The 23004-nt window shown below is 41.0% G+C and overlaps 1 protein-coding gene and 1 pseudogene across 2 annotated transcripts in view; one reads left to right on the plus strand and one right to left on the minus strand.

The window, feature by feature from the left end:
- Positions 1-23004, plus strand: part of FARP1 (FERM, ARH/RhoGEF and pleckstrin domain protein 1) — a 396739-nt gene that overhangs the window by 138484 nt on the left and 235251 nt on the right. The window lies entirely within an intron of this gene.
- On the minus strand, positions 5445-5545 carry LOC115644677 (annotated as a pseudogene).

The raw sequence follows: 23004 nt of genomic DNA on the forward strand, positions 1-23004 counted from the left end.
GTGGTTGATTTTTGAATGCCCTTTAAATTTACATAACTAAACATACTTCAGTAAACTGTTTCCAGCATATAGGTTACTCAACAGTGTATAGGCAGTTGTTTTAATGCATCTCAAATTTCACTTCACACTCCAGACATGAGTGAGTAAAGTTATGAAAAGATGTTGAAAATTTTAAAAATCACCCCTAAAACTGGCATTGCTGTGTTTGGCAGAGACAAATTTCATGTTGATAGTAATGTGCTGTTCTGTACTGTATTTAGCAAGGCTATGGGTTATGTTTTTGAAGTTAGAGAATTGTAGAAAACATAGGAAGTGCTAAACATAAACTGAATGAAAAGAAACAAAAACAAGAGGCTGAAACAGTAGGGCTATCAACAATAGTTAGTAAAGAAACAATGCTCTGTGACAGGATCATTTAATTAATTTTATTTTATTGTAATGATTGATGGCATTCAGAGGCTTCGAACTTGCTTAAAATTGTAAATGTATCAGTAAAACATGGTGTCCAACTGACACCTATATATATATTGTGGCTAGGAAAACTAAAGCTCAGCATTTCATTTTAATCACAGAAAAATGTGGATTTGGTGGGTTTTTTTAATTGAAGAATTTTTTTTTATCATGGAAAACGACGATCCCAGATGATCATGAACCACCAAATGGGACTTCTTCCCCTCTCAGACCCTCCTCAAACAAGTGCCTCAGTAAATAGTTGGATCTTGCACTGTGCCCAGAAGGTCATCAAGTTCCAGCTCTAGAAGATTGATAAGGAGAGCAAGTTCCAAGGCTGAGGACTAGAGCTGTTTGGGAATTTTTTGACTAAACATTTTTTTCAGAAAATGCAGATTTGTTGAAAGTGAATATTTTTGTGGGAAAGGGACAGATTTGACAACTTCTGTTGGCGACATTTCTCAGGTGGAATTTCTGATCAAAATGAGAGAGCATTTATTTTGGCATGAGTGTCTCTCAGTCTTCCCTGATGGTGCTGTTTCATTTTTCATGTAATTAAATATGCATAGGGCCAGAGAGAGCCTGATTCCATAGCCCAGTGGTTAGGGCACTCACCAGGAAGGCAAGAGACCAAGATTCTAATCTCTCCTCCAAAGAAAAATGGAACGTAAAGCACTCAGCTGGGCTGAGAGAGACCAGGGTTCAAGTCTCTGTTTCAAATCAGGCATTGTGAAATATTAATACCTTGGTCTCCCATATTTGAGGTGAGTGCATATCCACCCGGCCTTTGAGTATTTTGGAATGCAGTGGGCCTCATTGTTTTGGGTGGGAGTGAGGGAATCGAAGAGTCTTGGGTTTCTCCCAGCGTGGAATGGAAAAATGTTTGAAATCTCAAGAATATTTGTGGATGAGGAAAATCATTTTCTGCCCAGGTCTGCTGGGGGCCGGAGGGTATTATGCTGGGGCCTCATTTGGTGAATATGAGAGAGATACTTTGGATTATGTGATAAATACTTCTAATTGGCTGTACCAGGATCATGTGACCTAAAATAGTTCAGCTTTATTGTCCTCTTACCTGTTCATTATCAAACTATGGGCCTAAGTAGATATTGACTGAGACAAGCTCACGTGACTCTGTCGGATACTTCCATTGTACCTTGGAGTATATGATCTAGATTCTAGTGGCTCATAGAAATGATCTACTCTGATGAAAAAATAAGTGCAAAAATACAACCTGTTACACTGATATGATCAATCTGGACCAACAGTTATAAATGAAACCAGTACCTAAAATGTGGCCTGCCTATGTGTTACATGGACCAACCAGAGTGGAGCACTTTATGTAGCAATAAAATTTTGCTCAGGCTGCTCTTCTGATTACTTATCTTCATCTTATGTAATGAGAGAAAATGATTAATCTTCTCTGAGCCAATTCAAATGTATCATTAAAGAGAAACTGACAACTTAAATCATCATCTGTTAAAAACAGATGTCCTTTCCTGTATTATAACATGTCAAATGAAGGGAAATTACTTGGGAAAAAGTCCAATTTGCTCTTCCCTATTTATGCTGTTTTTGTTTCCTTTTTGCATTTCTCTTAAATTCAGACAATAAGGGTTACTGAAATCAGCTTCACTCTCTTGTTTATTGCATATAGTCTTTCATTTTCAGATTCTCAATGGTTGAGTTGCAAACACTGAAGGGGAATGTGTATATTTCAAAACAAGTTTGAATTTGTTTTAAATGCTTTTTTCCCCATTGAAAATACTTCTACTAGTTATAAACATTTTTACAGAATCTAAAAAGTAGTACTCTCACAAAGCTCACAGGTTTTGCATAACTTTGGTCATATTGCTCTTAGTCAAACTGAAATATTTTCAAACAAGATAAAGTTAAGAGAAATTGTGACAAGAAGTTTGAAAATGTAACTTGAAGCTTGCATTAGTACGTGCATTCTCCCATTAGTCTACCCTTTCCTTCTTTTTACCAACGATTTTATCACTTATTCTAGCTAGCCTTCTGCTAGTATGCCATCTTTTCAGAAAGGAGGGAGAATTCTGTTTGAGGAAGGCCTTATAGAGCGTTGTCACTTATCCAACAGCAGCCAAATACTTTATGGAAGTATATTAAGCCTCTGACAGGAGAAGGTAGCCAGCTGGCTGATGAAGCAGGATGTACTTATTTTTCCTCCTGTCCGAAAAGGAGGAGCTGGTAAAGAGCCAGCTGAGTGTTTGCCGGGGAAGAGGGAAGACAGAGTCTTATAACATTATTTTTTCTTCAGTCTCAGTAGGTAAAATACAAAACATTATTCCCACACATTCCCAGCCTGCACAACCACCAACTGAGAAGTGTGGAAAGGGTATAATCTCAGTGTCATGTTTATTTAAACATAAAATGTCCTCCCAGTTTCTTTCAATCATAGGTTTAATATTTCTCTAGCACTGGTTTTTAACCAAAGCACACTCTCAGTAAAGTTTGGCCGCAAAGATTTTTTGAGAAATATATATCTCCACCTGCACAAACATTTAAGGTAGTAAATGTGTTCAATAACTTAATGAAACAAAAGTGTGTAATTAAAAAGAAAGTTAATGCTATGCTTTAAAAAGGTGTTTTGAGGGGTGGGGTGGGGTTGATGGGGGCCCAGAGTTAACCTTGGTTTGATTGGTGATTCTAGAACCCACCGCATGTAAGCAGTGTTCATAATATAGATATTTGTCTGGTATTTCAGCTATTTCACAGATTTTTTGAAACTGCTGATAGTGAACAATATTGTATGCATATGTAAATTTCCTTCTATATTCTGTGTGGAATAGATGCAAAGTTGTTTTAGAGAATGTGGTTGGTAGACAGGGAGTTATTTGGTTATAGATGAATGGCTGAGTCCATGCCGGACATCAGGAAAGGAAGCAATGAGGGGAGTAGAAGAGGGTTTCTAGTCTGTGTAGGGGGAGTAGATGTAGATGCTGTGTGGTGATTTGCATTATGTTATGGAATGGACTCTCCACCTCAGATTTTTCACAAGTGTTAAATGATCAATTAAAATAAATTCAGTTCTATATCTGTTTGGGTTTGTGATAACCTAATTATACAGATTTAAAGGTAATTGAAGTAAATATGTGACCTCTTAAATTAAGCATATTATGGATTCAGATAAATAGAGCCATATTTATTTGAATTCATAGTCGTACTAAACGCAGCAAAGAATCCTGTGGCACCTTATAGACTAACAGATGTTTTGGAGCATGAGCTTTCGTGGGTGAATACGAAAGCTCATGCTTTTCACCCACGAAAGCTCATTCTCCAAAACGTCTGTTAGTCTATAAGGTGCCACAGGATTCTTTGCTGTTTTTACAGATCCAGACTAACACGGCTACCCCTCTGATACTTAATAGTCATACTAAACGTCCATGTACAAGGCTCAGTTACTTAGTGGTTAACTTTCTATCTGTGTCCCTAGTTGAAACAATGTTCTAATCAGGTTAGAGTAGGGGTTCTCAAACTAGGGGTCAGGACCCCTCAGGGGGTTGCGAGGTTATTACATGGGGAGTTGCAAGCTGTCAGCCTCCAACCCCACTTTGCATCCAGCATTTATAATGGTGTTAAATATATAAAAAAGTGCTTTTAATTTATACGGGCAGGGTGTCACATTCAGAAGCTTGCTATTTGAAAGCGGACATCAGTACAGAAGTTTTGAGAACTATTGGGTTAGAGGATGCTTCTGTAAATTTGTCCCTTGACATAGTTGTATTTGTAATGGAGACAGGCCTCTTAGGAGTGGGGGAAAGACACTTTTAGGAAAAATACACATAGCAGACTTTTATATCTAAGTAAAATGAGCGATGTTCTTTGTTCGCTAATAATCAATTAGTCAAATGAATGTATTAAAAATAACTCTTAATAGGTTGTTGTACGCTCATCTCTAAGTGGATTAGATAAGATCCTGGCTTAGGTTAAAAATTTAAAATGATTTTTGGTTGCATTATCCTTGTCCCCATCACATTACTACCATATGCTTTGACAGGGGTCGGCAACCTCTGGAAGCCGTTGTTGGCTGAACCTGCTGATGCGGCAGGTAAAAATCTGGCTTGGCCTGCCAGGGTGCTTGGCCTGGTGAGCCGCGTGCCAGAGTTTGCCGACCCCTGCAATAAGAGATTTTCCCAGGGCTAGCGAAAATATTGCAGGTCAGGACGGAGAAGTATAAGCTGCCTGTGTGGAAGCTTATGTTGGCCGACCTTGTTATTCCTGTCTCAGGTCAGTGCCATTAGTACCCCACTTTCATTAGCACTAGATATGGTCTCAGTTTCAATAATAATGATGAAAATAATCCTGTTCTTTAATTATCTGTTCTTTAGCGTACCAAAAGCCATTAGTGCAAATGTAACAGTGCAATTAAATACAAAACATTAGATACATAAGAAAAACAAAAATTTGAAATTAATTTTAGCTTCTTGTAAAATATCCTGTATCATCTTTGCTTGCAAAACAATTTCCTTCTAATTACTAGCAGAATTCTGTGGGCAAAGGTTAGCCAATTAGGACAGAAAACTTGCTGTGCTTTTTCAGTTATCCAAATAGAGGAAAAGAGCACAGATCAGGTTTCTCCTAGCCCTTTGAAGAAATTCCAGCCTTTGTTTTCAGACTCTTGCAACTGCTTGAGGCTGCAAAACAAGTATACAGTGTGTGATTTGGAGGAAGGGGTGTGTGTGTGTGTGTGTGTGAGCCTATATGCACAGAGAAGAATCAGGAGATACTAATGTATTTTATTTTCACAAAAACAAGGAATGCATCATGCAGTGCCTGCCCTGTTCTCTCACAAATCTGTAAATGTATCATGATGTTTAAAAGCTTTTGGTTTCAGTTCATTTTCTACAAAAACTGTTTCCTGGCTATGAAACAATCTAGAGTTAATGCATGATGAGGAGAAAATTTTGAATAATCCATTATAAAAATTTGAGTTTTGACTGTTTTTTCCCCAATTACTTGTTTACCTTCCCAATCTCTTTCTAAGAGGGTTGGATTTGCGTGTCATCCTTGCGCAGGGGCCATGCTAATCTTCTCTGTATCGTTCCAATTGTAGTATAAAGGGTTGGAATTTGAATTAATAGTTCCTTTTCACAGCCTATTCAACTGCTGAGAGCTCTTAAATGAATTTCCCTGCCTCTTTTCCCTGTGTGTTTTCAGACTTTTGAAGTCGCCAGCTGAAAGAGGAAATTAACCTAGAATCCCAAGTCTGGCATCTTGGGTAGTAACTTTTCCCACAACAGGGCAGCAATGTGAAGCTGTACAGGAATGCAGTGCTTGTTAATTTCAGACTCCTGTTAGCCACATGGGAAAAGCTCAAGAGCAGGGCCAGAATCTGTGCTCTAGTCAATCCTGTAGGAGTCTTCCTTTTTGAGAGGGAGCAGAAAAAACTACTGCACCTCAGAAAACGTTGGTTAGTGGGACACTGCAGTTAAAACTGATCTACATATGTCTGAGTATAGAGTAGCTCTGGGGTGTTGTTTTTTTTTGTTTTTAAACACATTTAGATTTGCAGTGTGGTAGAAATACATTCATGTATAAAATCTGGGTTTGCTAAAATTTCAGCATTTTCTCTCCTACAGTTTTAGATATCTGGATGGTCTGCTTCCAGCTCAGACTACTGGGCAATTAAAAATTGTTTATCATTTGTTGAATTGCCAGGTCAGAGGTCAGTGGACATTTGATTGAAGCCAGAATGAAAGCAGTGGATAAGTCCTTTCAAAAGTTAGAATCATATAAGAAAACTCAGAGAGAAACTAAAAATAAAATCTCTATCAGTCACTAACAAGGAATATTAAAGCATTGGAAGCAGTGAGGACTTGCACTGATAACCTGGAGAGCCTCTGTTTAGTAGATATCAGGGTGACTGATGATCATGAAACAAGGAAACAGAAACTTATTCCTTGTCTCTCTCTCTCCCTCCTTCCCCCCCATCATCACACACAATTGATGGTAAGCATGCTAGGATATTATATTGAACATTTAAATATATTGATATATAGACATTATTTTTGGGAGGAAAGTTAAAATGGACTAGAATTCTCTGAAAGTATCAGCTAACACGTGAATATGGGTGTTCCAGTTGATACAGTCTACTTTGATTTTTCAGAAAGCCTTTGACAAGGTACCTCACCAAAGGCTCTTAAGGAAACTAAGTAGTCATGGGGTAACAGGAAATGTTTTCTCATGGACCAGTAACTGGTTTAAAAATAGGAAATACAGGGTAGGAATAAATGGTCAGTTTTCACAATGGAGGGAGATAAATAGCAGGGTCCCACAAGCATCTGTATTGGGACCTGTGGTGTTCAATATAATTCATTAATGGTCTGGAAAAGGGAGTGAACAGTCAAGGTGCAAAGTTTGCAGAAGGTAGTTATTCAGTATCATGACATCCGCAGCTGAGTTACTCCTGGCAGAATTCTGCACATGCACAGTTCATGTCCCCCTCAGATTTTTTTTGTTTCCCTGCAGAAAAATGACTTTCTGATGGGGAAGCAAAGAGAAACTGCAGGAGCGGTCATGTGGCACTCCCCAGCAGTGCAGGCGTGTTGTGACAGGTGCCCAGAGCAGCTGGCAGAGTGCTAAACCACTGGTGGGTAAGGGAGCAGGGCTGGGGATGTCCTGGCCAGTGGCTTCTACCCTGCGCCGGGCTCAGCTGCTAGTCCCCCTGGGCCGGCGGAGGACAGGACGACTACTTCTCTTGCAAGGAGTGGCCAGGGCTGGGTCAAACCCACCCCCAGAAATCTTCCCCCTCCCTCTCTGCTACAGGAAACTCTCTGCCCCCCACCCTCCCGCTTCCTGTCCCCATCGCTCCTTATCCATCAAAGGAGGGGACTGCTCCCCGGTCTGTCCAATCCCCTAAATCCAGACTCTCCCGTACCCTGATTCTCTGCCAAGCTTCACCTCCTCCATACGAACTCCCACCCCGACAAGCCTCATCTTCTTCTGCACCCAGGCACGCCCTGACAAGCCACTCTCCACATGTACATGGACTATGCCAATGAGCGACCCTGCCCCAATGAGCCCCTGCACCTGGACCCACACCCCACCAAGCCTCACTCCCCCAGCACCCAGACCCCCCCACCTTGGGGTGTGTCTGGGTAAGTCCAGCCCTTGTGCTGTATCAGGGTCAGGTGCAGCCTCATCACTGAGTCTGTGTCCCTGGGGGTGGGGGGGGCAGGTCTGCTGGGTGATCACCTCCATGCAGCCAGTGTCCTGTGCTCCCTGCTGCCGTGCTGGAGCATCCATATTTATTTATTGACAAATAATTTTTAAAAAATTCTGCAATGTATACAACATTTTTATTTTTTTGGTGCATTATTTTTCATTTTTGGTGTAGTACTCCTGACGGAATTCTGAGTGTGAAAAGTTACAAAGGGATCTTACTAACCTGGGTGATTGGGCAACAGAAAGGCAGATGAAATTCAGCATTGGTCAGTGCACAATAATGCACATTGGGGAAAAAAAATAATCCAATCTCTCTGTGTGTACACACACACACACACGTATGTATGTTGGGTTTTAAATGAGCTGTTACCACTCAAGAAAAAGATCTTGGAGTCATTGTGCATAGTCCTCTGAAAAGTTCAGTTCAATGCAAAGCAGTGGTCAAGAAAGCTAACAGCATTAGGAATGGGATAGTAAGAAAGAGAAAATATCACAATGCCACTATATAAAGCCATGGTGTGTCTGCGTCTTGAATACTGTGTTCCGTTCTGGTCAGTTCTAGTGGAACTAAAAAAGGGTTCAGAGAAGGCAACAAAGATGATCAAAGGGTATGGGACAGTTTTCATAGGAGGAGAGACTAAAAAGATTAAGGCGTAGGTAGTGTCTTCACTGTAGTAGTGTAGACAAGCCCTTTTGACTTCTCTGTGAAGCAGCAAGGGGTTTAATGAGCAGGTCTCTTTTTTAATTCAACCCAGGTATTGGATTGAAACGGCGCAAGAGTGCTCATAAACTCATAGACTCTAAAGTCAGAAGGGATCATCATGATCTAGTCTGACTCCCTGCACTATTTAGTGTGTTTTCTTATTGGGCTCAGCTTGCAACCTCCAGCTCCTCCCTAAATCAGCTCCAAATACTAACTTTATTTTTTTAACATCTTTGTCTATCAGTTTAGCCTTAAATAACAAAAGCCAGGAAAGTCAAAGTGATCTAACCACTTGAATAGCAATACATTTTCACAGCAAGGAGGATTAAGGACTGAGTTTCACTCTACACTCTCTAGATTTCTTTCGTTTCTTTACGTTCTAACATTGTATTAGTTTAGGCTTAGGCTTTCCATTATTTCATTTTCATAGTGTTCTGGTAACGTAGGTGAAAGAAGAAAAATCCCTCTTCAAAATTGCTGAGGTAACTCTAAAATATAATTATGCAATTAACAGATCCCCCTTCCTCCCAGTTGTCCAGAGAACTCGTAATAGAGTCATACACCTTTTTCATTTTACTGGAGTGAAGGGGGAAAGTATATGAGGCTTTTCCCCCTGTATCTTTTTCCACTATCTCCCCTGGTGGTGGTAACAGTGGGAGCGCTGTTGTAGAGTAGCTGTCAGTGTGTTAACCACTGTCATCTACTCTTGCCAAGATAGTTATAAAAACATCAGTAGTTGATGGCATCTTATCCACACTTGTTCTTCCTCCAGTGGATCTGCACCAGTTCTAGCACAGTGGTGGGACATTGCCTTAAAACTGTCAGAGTAGACTACTAGATGCAGTCCCAACTGTGAAGGTGTCCTTACAGTCAGGTTTTCAATATCTTTCTTCAAAGTCTGTACTGATTTCTTATAGACCAAGTCAGTGAATGGTCTTCTAAAGAATCTGATTTTTGGTTTTGTTTCCAGGACTTGGGGCTATTCCTAACTCTGTTCTCTGCCCAGTTTCCAAGTGTGTCTCTCCTGTCTCTCAAATGGAACAGACCTAAGAATCTAGGAGAAGTTCAAAGTTTCCCATATTGGTGCATAGACTGGTAATAAGGGAACAGGATATTTTAAGTGGGGAATGCTTAGATCCTTAGGGGATATATCCACATTGTAACATAAGATCTGTTGATAGTGAAGTTGTTTTTGTTTGTTGGTTTTTGTAGGCACAGTGCAGCCCCCTCCTATGGGTATGCTGCACTGAGAAATTGACCAGGGTAAATCTCACTAGAGAGAGCCAAGTTTTGTTACAGGTGCAATGTGTCTACACTAGTAGTTATATCAGTGAAACTACCATAATCTACGCATGTCTTAAAGACCCTGTTTGTTTTGCCTATTATTACCTAAACATTGCTTTATATCAAAACACGAGCTCTCTGTACAGGAAACAATGTTCTGAGGAATTTGGGGCACTCACCTCTTTTCATGAACACATAACAAGCATAATTTTCTTAATTATGCCTTGTCTTTTCCTTCAAAGTCTTAGTATTCTCCTTTTTAACCTCAGACTACATTGGTTTACTCTGTTCCCTGATCAGTTACATTCACTTATCCACAGCTCTTTGTATATGTCCATCAGTGCCCTGTGGTTACATCCATGATTTCAGGCAGCTGAATTACTTTATATTGGCATGGCTGGTGTTACTAGGAGGCACTGTGGCGTACAGCCTCCCAAGTGTTTTTTGTGTGTGTGTGTGTGTGTGTGTGTGTGTGTGTGTGTGTGTGTGTGTGTGTGTGTGTGTGTGAGAGAGAGAGAGCGAGAGAGAGAGCACGCAAATCTTTAGTTTTAGGAAGACATACTGAGGTGTCGGTTTTCTATTATGGAAGGTTCTGTATAGAGGCAGTGGTCTCTGGAGAAGTTGCTGTGTGACCAGCAAGAGAGTTTGCTCTCTCTTGTGCTTTCCTATTGCAGTAGTTTCTTGAGGCAGAATTGCTGTCTTGGAGCCAGGCATTGGTGTGGGGTGGAGAGAATTGAAAAAAAGAATTGCCTTGTATGTTCTTTCACCACCTGTTTTCCATGACTGGTATATATGTATAAATAAAACAAGTGACACCCAGAGTATACCCTTATACCACATCACTGATTTCTCTCCAACCGGGAAGCTGACTTGCAAGGTCTCCAACATCCGCTACCGCTTGGCAGTGGAGCAACACTGGTGTTGGAACAGAAGTTAAAACTGAAAAGTTATTCTAAATCCATTAAATTATTCTTATTTGCTAAAGGGACCAAAATTCTCAGAGGACCCTGGTGTTGGAATGTCTGCTTATATGAGGGAGGATGGGCAGAGAAGGAAAGCATTTTCAAATCCTCTGCTGTGGGAGAGGATGAGAGGAAGGGTGTTCTCTAAGTCACCAGGAGGGGTGCATGGATACATCCTCTAGGCAGCCTCCATTGGCAGGGTTCTCGTTGTGTCCCCAGTGGAAATGAAAGCTGCTTTCCCTGAAGAGAAGGTCAGGTGCTGGGATGCAATGGGTCAGGCTGCTGCAAGGAGGTGCCTGTACCTGTGTGTGAACCTGGCCCAATACATCCAAAGAACAAAATCTCAAATATCTCAATTATATTACATTTAAATATTACAGCTATCATTTATGTAAGCAGTGGAATGTTTATAACCCAAAATAATTGAGCTGCTTCTGAAGCCTATAAATGGGCTGACACAACAGGTGAGTTGGTATACACCCCTTTCTGCGCCAGAGTCTCTTCTTTATCTTGAAGTTCATGTACCCTAATTTGTTTTGTATGAAACGAAACAAAGCTGCCCCCAGGAAGAGAATTTAAAAAACTGTTCCTCCCCCTCTGCCACTGCCTTCCCTCACTGAGCTGTGAAATCTTTAGGAGCATGTTTTTACAACAGACCAGAAGCAAGTGAGGAGGAATGAAGATCTTTATTCATGACTTGACATAAGTCATCAAAGCAGATCAACGTATCCTGTTAGATTTCACATCTTTACACTAGCAGTTTTGTTGGAATTAAAAAATGATTTCAGTGACAGTCCAGTTGGTGTTGCTGCAATTATAAACACAGTCAGTCTGGTAACACAGAGCCACATTTGAGACTAGGATGTCAGGATGAAGACAACTACTTGTATTTCAAACTTCGTTGTTCATTATTTGTGTTTTGGTACCACCTAGAAATCCCAAGCGAGATTAGGAGCCAGTTATGCTAGCCACTGTACAAACACCTAGGAAGAGAGAGTCTTTGTCATGGAGAGCTTATAGTCTAAATAGAGAAGACAGACAGTGTGTGAGAGAGGAAGTATTTTAATTCTGTGGATGAGGAATTGAGGCATAAGAGATCAAGGAATTTGACCAAGGGTCACCCAAGAAGTCTGTGGCAGAGCTGGGAACTGAATTTGAGTCTTCTGACTCCCAGCCCAGTGCCTTGCCCACAAGATCATCCTCTCTCTAGCCTGAAAAATTATATGAAATCTAGAGTCTGATGCTCATTACTTTAAACATTTTCATTCACTTGTGAAGCCAGTGCCCTGATATTTCAATCTAACCAAAGACATTTAGAAGAATCGGCATGAATCCTCATTTGGCCCCATGATACCTGGTGTCAGGTTTTCCCAGTGTGACATGCTAATGATGAGAACCTGCAAGACCCTCTGGTAGATTTAGATTTAACAAGGCTCCAGCAAATTGTGCCATATTAGCTTCAGGGCTTATCTTGCTTGCTGTATTATTTAGGATGTATTTATTAAATTGCCACATTCTGCTTCACCATGCTGTTTACTCTGAGTCATGATTTGTAAGACTCTTTCAGGATTTTCATCTAGTGAGACTGTAGAGCAGTGGTTTGCAACCCACGGGCCACATGTGGCCCAATTAGCTCACAGCTACTGTGCTGCATGCTAAAGAGTGGTGGGGTCCAGGGCTGGGGCTGCCACCTGGCCCCACATAACAGGGGCTGGGGTCAGGGTCGGTGACAGGGTTGGGTTGGTGCTGCCACCTGGACCCTGCTGTGCAGGGTCCAGGGTCAGGGTCAGGGCTGCCGCCCGGCCCCACACAACAGAGTCCAGGGTTCCTGCCGCCGACTCCACCACTAGGTTTATGCTCCTAGTCCCACACTGTGGAGGGGTCTCTGGGCTGGGGGTGCTGGGCATAGTGGTATATGTGGAGGCCTGGGGAGTTGCTGTAGTTCTCAGCCTGCGGCCCAGGTAATAAACGTGGTCTGCATATGTGGCTCACAGTGATTAATAGGTTGAGAATCACGGCTGTAGAGCCATGTAACAATACAGGTGCCCTTTCACTGGAGAAACTGTATGCCAGGAGCCCTAAGTTGGATAGCTCAAGGAGTTCCAGATACCTCGCATTATTGACCTGTTATAATAATTAACTAACTTCATAGATTATTTTTGTCACATTAACCTTGAATTACTAAAGCATCCAGTGATTTCGGTTGTTTTCAATGCAAGTGACAACATAATGGGGATTGGCAGCTACCATACCACATTTCATCTCATGCCCCTAAGTGCTCTGATTCTTCTCTCTTGCTTTGGTACCCAGAAGGGGCATTTATAAACCTAAATTCTTCTCAAAAGGCATGTACAATGTGGCTGTCACAAAATATTATAGATATTTACAAGAGAGTCCTTTAAAATCCTTACAATTAAGAAATACTAAGCAAAAACATCCCTACAATTAAAAAATAAAGGGAATTGCTGTCAATCAGTTTACATGATCAAGTTTATCCAAAGCTAAATGCATTTTAAGCCCCCTCCCTCCCACTAATGAGAAATCACTTTTTAAAAGATAGGTAAATCAAACCAGTAAAAATGATCAATTACTGTCTTTGGAGTCATGTATCAGAGGGGTAGCCGTGTTAGTCTGGATCTGTAAAAGCAGCAAAGAATCCTGTGGCATCTTATAGACTAACAGACGTTTTGGAGCATGAGCTTTCATGGGTGAATACCCACTTCGTCGGATGCATGCATACCCACATACTCACATCCCCGTATTCACCCACGAAAGCTCATGCTCCAAAACATCTGTCAGTCTGTAAGGTGCCACAGCACTCTTTGCTGCTTGTCTTTGGAGGTATCTGGATTGAGGTATTGCAAATTATTGCGTTTCAAGAGCAACTGAAATAAATTTTAAACTCAAATTATTCCTGTATTTTCAAAGTTTTTTTTGTTGTTTAAGAAGTTCACAGAAAATATTTTTGTTTATGCTCTGAGCATTATCTGACTTATTTGTGATCCGGTTATTGACCTGCTTCTTTCTGTAAATTGAAGAAGATGTGATTAATCTCCAAATGAAATAACTTCAAAACTAAAGTGAGAGGGGGAAAAACAGCTGTAAACAATAGCTTGTTACTAAGTGGATCTGATTCTGTATTCCAGTGGGTGCCAAACCGGCAGTTTCCCTCCATGTATCTGTTTTTTGAATATGCATCAGTTACATGTATTCCCACTGCTGGCAGTAACATATACATATGTTTTCATTTACTGTATTATGGGTGTTCTCTAGACAACCAGTCTGTTGAAAAGAAATTAATCCCAGCAGTGAACTAGGATACTGAATTCTCAGCAGTTTATGAATTCATATTTTTATGTTGAATCTATTTATATCAGGATTGAATTAATTTGAATGTGTAACCAGCTGGCTGTGGTTTCATGTTTTGTTTTATATTTCATGTGAAAAGTTAACATTAATACAACATCAGGATCAAAAGGCTCAAAAATCAGGAAATTTAGAATTGGTTGAAAACTCAGTCACTACTTTGCCCATCTGTGTTTTATGATTTAAAGTATGGTCTCGTTTGCATCATTAAAATGATCAATTAGTACAAAATATAATAAACTGGGGTGGGAGCTGTGTGGGCAGCTGTGGGGAGCCGGTACACAGTTGCTGATCCTCCACCTGCCCTGGGCTGGGCAGGAAGCCTGGGGGTCGGGGACATGGGTTGGGAGCTTCTCTCGGCTCCCCTGTACCTTAGCAGGTGGAGGGTCCGCCACAACTGCCCAGCCTCCCTGGCTGTGCTCCACACTGGCCTGGCTGGGGGCGGGGCCTTGGGGGGAAGAGGAGGTGAAGGGGGCAGGGTCTGCCTTGGTGAAAAGTGGAGGAACCAGGCCCTGTCACTTTCAAGAAGTGGGTGGCCCTGCCCCACTCCCTCATTTCCAGCACCACTACTCTGAACTGTATGGCATTTCCTTTCTCCAGGAGCATGGAAGCAGACCAGTAGCTTCTGCTGCATGCAAGGGCTAAGACTGCCCCTTCCTGGAATTCTCCAGAGCTCAGCCTCTGCCTTGAGGATTCTTTTTAAAGCTTATTTGCAGTTTTCCTAATTTAGAGCAGGAAGGATTTAAAAAGAAGAGGAAAAAGTCTTTGAAATTCCTTGGCTGTTTCTGTCCAAAGGCTTCTCAGAATTAATGGTTTCCCTTTGAGCAGTGGTCCTTGGAATCCACTTTGTATGCATATTACCCATCCTCTAAACATAGTTTTAAAGCCTGCCTGACTTTCTCAACTACATTACAGGCCATGTAAGAGCAAAAATTGCTACAGTACTAATAATGTATGTATAGCACTTTGTTTCCAAAGAACTCTACAGACAGTGAGTTTAAATACTGTTGGGTAATTCAGTGTGTTTAGTGTTAGAAAATACCATGGCTAGAGAATCTAAAAATAGATTTTTTTTTCCAGTATATTGATTTTACAAATCCTTTCTAACAGCATATATGTCTATATCTATAAATATAAATATTTGCAATCCATCAATCTGAGGCAATATTTATTTTGTGAAAACAATGTTTCACAGACCTTTCTGGATTAGAAAGTTCTTTAGAGTTTGAGTCAATTCACAGAGAAGGGGAAAACCTATATAATTTTGTTTTGTATCTGTTACAGAAAAAAGCAAGTTTAAGCCACTGCTTTGATGTAGAGAACCAAAATGTCTGTTTTCTTACAAATACTAGATATTTAGGAGTTTAGAAAAACTTTGTATGGAATTTTGAAAATATCTATTAGTTTAAAAACCTCTGTCATCTCACAGAAAACTTTGAAATATACTAAGAGAAAATTATTCCTTTGTGAATTACTGTATTTATATGGAATCAGGATTGTTATTTCTTAGGCATTTATCTGTTCCTGTTTGTTCAAAATCCATAGTTGATTTCAGTAATGTCCACAACAACCATTTTTTATGCCACAGCAGATAACATCAAGTAGGGAACAAGTACAGTAGAATGTGCAAATTAAATCTAAAACAATAAAAGAAACTGTTATTGTAAATTATCCCTGTATGAACTGCTGTCAGGGAGAGAAATACAGTTAACCGATAAGACATGCTTTGATCTGGCCACATTGACTGGTTCAGACCTCGTTCAGGTAGCAAACAATCCCAATCAGGCATTTTTGTGCCTTTAGGACAGGTCTACACTAGCTTCCCCTTCACCCCTAAAAAATTCCCCACAGTTGCTAATGCCCCACCAGTGAGAATGCTAGTATAGACAGGCGACAGACAGTGTTTAAAAGGACTGTGATGTTTAACTCTTATCAGAGCAGGACTAAGCAACATACTGGTAAAAAGCCTAGCAGCCAGCATAGCTACTAGTGGTGGAACAGAGCCAGTGGAAACAACAGTGGAAAATTTTTGGCAAAAAAGCCTAGTGAGCGCAAGCAAGGTCATGTAATTTTCCTGAGGATGTCCTTACTGTGTCTATCTAGCTGGGATAATAATTAATCCATAATGCTATCTTAAAGCTTTAGTCAATGAGACCAAAACTAAGGACTAATGTTAGTCAGAGGTTCCTGAAAAAAGTGGAGCAGAGGCGGGCAAACTTTTTGGCCTGAGGGCTGCATTGGGTTTCATAAATTGTATTGCAGGCCGGTTAGGGGAGGGGGTTATGGCGCGGCCCCTGCCTCCTATCCACGCCCCTCCCCCAGATTCCCCAGGAGCTCACAGCCACACCGCCGAGAGCATTGCGCCAGCAGCGGAGCAAGTGAGCTAAGGCTGTGGGGGAGGAGGGACGGGCTGGGGGCTAGCCTCCCGGGCCAGGAGCTTGGGGGCCGGGCAGGACAGTCCTGCAGGCCGTAGTTTGCCCACCTCTGGAGGAGAGGGATAATTAGGTCCAAAGATCTTACTTTGAGACAAAAACAGAAGGCTACTGTCAGCATATCTGCTGACCACACACTCCTAATAAGGCACTGATTGACAAAACCCCGAGTTTGCTAGTGGGATAACTAATGATTCTGTGAACTGGGAACTACCATCTCACTTGCTCTCTGCTCTCATTCTTCTCTCATCACTACCTTCCTGAAACTGCCAAAGCACTCCTATATGGAAGCAAGCAGCAAGTGCAGCTAAGTCCAGTTAAAAGTTACGGTCTTCAAGGGTTTTTATTGCTTCCCTTACTGTAATATCTAAATGCTGTTACTTACCACAAGTAGATGCAGTAGTTAAAAATGTTTCTCTCTAAGTCTTGAGTTATCTCAATTTTGTAGTTTCTGTGGGAACACCAATAGGATCTGTCTTCACATTTTCTACCTATGAGAGTATATATAGGATATATTTGTAAGCAGAGTCAAGATGAGCTCTACCCTGACATCTGGTGTTGAATTATGACGAGTGTGGAAAAGAATTTCAGAGGCTGATCATGTTTGCATAGGCACACCCACTCCGCCTAGCATAGCCCACGGCAGCCCAAAATGGTTACTTTCGCAGCTGTGGGATCCCCAATTTCTTTGTTATTGGGGCAGGAGAAATAAAGTGTTGTCACCCTGATTAATTAAATGAGGAACTATGAAACTGTTTTATGATAAAGGGTTTCACTATCAACTGAATAGCACTTGCTAGACAAGGGACATGGGTTCCAAAACCCAGTGAATTGAGAGAGGCTGGGGACAGGTATCTGTACCTGGTGGTGTAGGCTCCTTGTGTGGGCCAGAAGCACCCATTCCACCTACTCCTTTCTCCACTGGAGTATCAGAGTTGATTTTTGATACCCTTAAGAATCTAGATACAGGTTACTGAGCTGAACTCACTATGGGCTAATGGTGCACTAGCACTGGGGCTCCCCTACTGTGAGCTGAAATCACTAAAGAGCTGGAATTGCTGAGCTGAGAGCACTGAGTACTGTGCTAACTAGTGGGGGAGCCTGAAGCTATACTGCGGAGCAGAGCAGCTGGCAGAGCGGAGTGGAGCAGTTTGTGGAGCCACAGAGTGAGTGGAGCCGAGCAGTTTGTGAGGACGGCTGGAGCAGAGGGACAGCTGGTGGAGCAGAGCAGCTGGCAGAGCAGAGCAGCTGTGGGACGGGTGGAGCGGCCCACGGAGTGAGCGGAGCCGAGCAGTTTGCGGGGACGGCTGGAGCAGATCACGGGACAGCTGTAAAAGCAGAGGGGAGTGGCTGGTGGAGCGGAGCAGTTCGTGGAAAGGTGGAAGCAGAACCCCACGGAGAGGCAGGGCAGTTGGCCCTGGACCACGTAAGGTGCCCCTTTCTACCCAGGCTCGGGGGGGGGGTTGGGGGGATGGGACCTCTGCAGATAGACTCTCGAACTCTGGGGCTGCACTGACCCGGGACAAAGACTTTTGGATTGTGGGACTTTTGGGACTGTGGGTGATCTTTGGGTTGCTGGACTCTAGGGACATTTGGGGTATTGGACTTTGGAGTCTTGGGGTGATTTGGGGGTTGCTGGACTCAAGACCCCAGGGAAAAGGACATGGCCCAATTTCCTGGGGTAGGTCTTTGCTCATGGTTTGGTCTATGAACTCTATTTGAGGTGTTTTCCCAATTTAATGCTTGTTGTTTATCTCATGTAATTAAACTTTTTCTGCTACACCGAGACTCTGTGCTTGCGAGAGGGGAAGTATTGCCTCTTCGAGGTGCCCAGTAGGGGGTGTAAGATTTTCCCAGGTCACTGGGTGGGGGCTCGAGCTGGTTTTGCATTATGTTGTAGGGAAGGGACCCTTATGTATTGAACCTGCTATCAATTCGGCCTGGCAGAAGGGTTACATACTAATAGACCACTGCTTGGAAGTACAATACAATGTAGAACATATGCAGAACAAGAATGTTTGTTTGTTTGTCTTGTTTCACGCACCTGATTCTTTTCCTAGATTTACAATTTATTTTTGATTTTAGGCTGTTGTATCAGTGATGTGTTAGACCAGGTGTCGGTGACCTTTCAGAAGTGGTGTGCAGAGTCTTCATTTATTCACTCTAATTTAAGGTTTGCGTGCCAGTAATACATTTTAATGTTTTGAGGTCTCTTTCTAGAAGTCTATAATACATAACTAAACAATTGTTGTATGTAAAGAAAATAAGGTTTTTAAAATGTTTAAGAAGCGTCATTTAAAATTAAATTAAAATGCAGAGCCCCCTCAGACCAGTGGCCAGGATCCGGACAGTGTTAGTGCCACTGATAATCAGCTCGCATGCCGCCTTCGGCACCCGTGCCATAGGTTGCCTACCCCTGTGTTAGACCCTTGAATTCTGGATCAGCTGCTTTCTTAACTGACTTTAATGCAGCCTATTTGCATTTGAAATCTTGAAGATTAAAAATGCAGCTTCATTTAAAATATACTACAGTAACCAATTATCTGATCCCTGTGACTAAACGTAGGTGTGTTCCTCAGTCATTTGCATAAATACTGTACACAAAAACTGATGGGATGGCACAAACACACCACTGTACCTCACAAATTCCGTACTGAGAATCTTTCACACTGCAGAAGTAAAGCTCTGTCAGTCACACTGAAACTGTAGACCACTGATATACAATTATCATTAACAATAAACAATCTTTCTTGGTTTTCATCATTTTAGTAGGAGGAGAAAGAGTACTACTAGTCAAGAGATCCAAATAAGATATGCTTTACATATAAAAATGAATGAAATACCAGTTTGCCCTGAAAATCAGCTATGAAATTTTTAAAAAATAAATAAATTTATTTTTTTTCTAGCAAATTTGTATACTTTGGAGCTGGTAAAAACTGTGCCTTAATTTAAAAAAAAAAGTCTAAGTTGTTCTGGGAAAAATGCACTAATTGTGTACTAACTGAAGCGGCCTATGGCAATACACCTATCTAGAGGAAAATAATGAACTGAGTAGTTGTAAGTCTCTTTTGCATTAAAGTTCCTGTGTTACCAGTTTGATTTCTTTTAAAAGATATTGATTTGAATGACTTGGTTGGGGAAGAAAAAAACCTAATTGCATTATTGAGGGAGTCATTACTACTAGAGTTTGAATTTCATAGGAAAAAGTACAACATACCAGTGAAAAGAATAGAATTATCTACTACGTGAAATGTTTAATCAGATAGATAATGCTATGCATTTTTCAAAAACCAGCAGCTTAAAAAAACCTAAACAATCTAGCTTATTAATTAGCTCACGTAGCAGTAGTGCATGGAGAAGAGAACCCTCATTGCCCATTTCTTCAATGGAAAGTGTGTGCACACCATGTGATCAGCAAAAAAACACTGATATTTTTAAAATGTAGAATACTATTTCTCTTGCAAATATCTTGGCTGAATGCTTTCTCTCTAACTCATAGTTTTTTCCATACATCACCTACTGGAGACATGGAAATGTCAGTCAGCTTATGCAAAAGTATCTTAAACTACAAAATATTGCACCTGTCTTAAAAAAAAAAAAAAAAAAAAAGTGTTTTTTCCCACCTATCATCTTACCACATTTTGATAATTTGACATTTGGGTTTTTCTGCTCTTGACAAAAAATTATAACATTTACTGGACGACTTTCTAAGTAAAAATTGACAGAATGGTAGCAGATAGCTTTATTTTTATATATAAATAAAAACAGATGTGTGGGAGTTATGATGTGAATTGGTAGCTGACATTCCTTCATGATACTGTTTCTAGGAAACAGCATCTTGAGGATAAAATTTCCTAGTAAAATTATATTTATTTTTAAATAACCTTGAATTATTTTGTCTACAATAATAATGAAATGTTTTCAAGGGATTTTTAAAGACAGTTGTATCATGTATTAGTTCAAGACACATGCGCTATGATTAATAGCGTGAAGGAAGAGAGCTAAATTCTCCTCAGGGTGTCTACAGACAATATTAATTGATACTCAGTGTCTCGTAGACACAAGCAGAAGAGAGCCAATTACTATTCAAAGGGAAAGTGCAAAGGCTTATGTTTCTCTGGTTTCACCACAAGTAGAGTAAGAGACTAACATTATTCCTGTATGTAGGCTTGCCAACCGTTCACTGAGTTCTCTCTGTTAAACACCATATTGATAATGTCAGCTGCTCAACAGTGCATTGGATTATTTGTTTTGCTGAGCCTGCCAGCTAAATGCTTTTGAAAGGAGCCTTCTAAACATTCAGCCCAGAGGGAGTGACTAGTGCAGGCATACAGCTCATGTTTTTATGTGTTCTTACAACTACTCGTTGACTAGCAGCTTCAAATAAATCCTTGAAGAACCGAAAATTGTTAGGCTAAACCATAAATAATCCTGAGTTTACAAAAGTAGTAGGGTCCAATTTAAAAGGGTCAGTTACATGCAGTTTTAATCATTATCTGCCAGTAAACCACATTTTTCTCCTCATTCCAGTTTGTACATTAAGAATCTAGTCTTATTGACGAACTTGGAAACGTTAGGAGCAATCAAACTAACTTTTAAAAATTTTGTTTTAAAATTAAACTACTAAGATATCAGACATCCGTCCCAGACACTTGGGTAGCATTTACATTCATTCCCTGCTTGCCCATGTGACAGTTTGAAGCTGAAAGTTTTCTTGACTTGTTTTGGAATGACAGTGGAGCGCCTGTGCTGTGTTGTATGTTTTTCAAACACTCCTGTCTGCCCTGGTAATATGCTCGGAACCACTTCATCCATAAAGAACTAGTTCTCTCCTGTGTAATATGCCTCTAAGAAAATGCAACTTTAAATGTGAGTCAAACGGAGATCTATGTTCAGTGACTGATCAGTTTGGGCAGATGCCAGTAGGTCTCTGTGTGTATGTACAGTCTTCCTGTATAAATCAGCTTGTGGGATCAGGTCGAAAAGAATTCTCTTTATTAACATTTGAATGCTCAGATCATATGCAGTGAGAAACATGAAATAAAAATGGAAACTACGATATGAAAAGAGTGGATTTGTTCATTCTGTTGGCAGGAGCTGTTACAGAAGAAAGCTTTATGAGAACATATTCTTGCAGTTTGATTGGCCTAAAATCATGAGTTCTTTTTTTCCAAAAAATAATTGTTTTCATTGCTTCCTGTATTCTCCATCAATGTCCCTCTGCAGATTCTAGCAGCAGCCTCTTGCCTCCAGCCTGCAGGGAAGGGAATTTCCCCTACACTCTTATCTGCATTATTCTTTTCCTTCCTGCACTGTGGTTAGGAGTGAGGCCAGTGCTACAAAGCTCAGAGGAGAGCTAGGTCTACTGTGCTATGTCTGTTTGAGGGGATCTGCCTGCCTTGGGGTTTCTCTACATCAGGGGTAGGCAACCTATGGCATAGGTGCCGAAGGCAGCATGCGAGCCGATTTTCAGTGGCATTCACACTGTCTGAGTCCTGGCCACTAGTCTGGGGGCTCTGCATTTTAAATGTTGAAGCTTTATTTAAAATTAAGTTTAACTTCAACATTTTGAAACCTTATTTACTTTACATACAACAATAGTTTAGTTTATATATTATAGACTTCTAGAAAGAGACTTTCTAAAAAAGGTTAAAATGTATTACCGGCATGCGAAACCTTAAGTTAGAGTGAATAAATGAAGACTCGGCACACCACTTCTGAAAGGTTGACGACCCCTGGTCTACATGGAAAAGTTTTACCAATTATACTGGTGCTGGTTATACTGCTTTAAAACACCCCTGATAGGTAGACACCTTGGGAAGGGGTTTAAGCTAAATAAAAAAAAAAGACATGATTATATGGAATAGAGTGTCCACATAACGAATTATGCATGATGTTCTGGCCTGAACCCAGACCAGCAAGCGGTTTTGTCACTTCCTGCCCTGTAACCCTGGGTGCCTTTGTGCTGTGCAGTTTGGTTCAGATCTCTGCCACCAACAGCATTCTCACAGCACAATAGCCGGTTACTCTTTGCAGAGGGGCCTCAACAAACCTTCTAGTCCTGAGTTCTCCCCACAAAGTCTTTCTGCCGTGCTCAGCCCTTCTTACTGTAGTATCACAAAACTGTATGAAATTTACTGCTCCTTTAAAGAGAGAGCTTGTTAACTTAAGTGGGGTTAACACACGCTTCCATTCAGTCACAGCATTGAGCTGATATATTGTAAAAGTAAAACATGTTCATTAATATAAACCTATGTCTTTAAGTGATACCAAGTAAAGGTAATAGGGACAGAAATAGTTACAAACAAACAAAAGTCTAACCTAACAGACTAGGCTCTAGATTTTTTTTGTTCAAGCAGGTTTTTCACCTATATTCAGTGGCCAGAGACATTTAATCGCCTTGATTTGAAAGGTTCCACTTTTCTCAGATGTACAAGAGCTCTGATTTCTTGTATCTGCCCAGTTATGGATACCAGAATGACTTTCAGTCCTTGCTTATATCTTCCAAAGTTCAATGACCTTGCTTCAGGAGGCAGGCAGGGTTCCTGGAGTTGCAGCTTTCCTCCCCTGTCGACAGTATTAAGTGGCCATCCCCCATTCTGGTTTGCCTAATGGCTTT

This window comes from Gopherus evgoodei, chromosome 1, assembly GCF_007399415.2.
Source record: "Gopherus evgoodei ecotype Sinaloan lineage chromosome 1, rGopEvg1_v1.p, whole genome shotgun sequence".
Classification (NCBI taxonomy): Eukaryota; Metazoa; Chordata; order Testudines; family Testudinidae; genus Gopherus; species Gopherus evgoodei.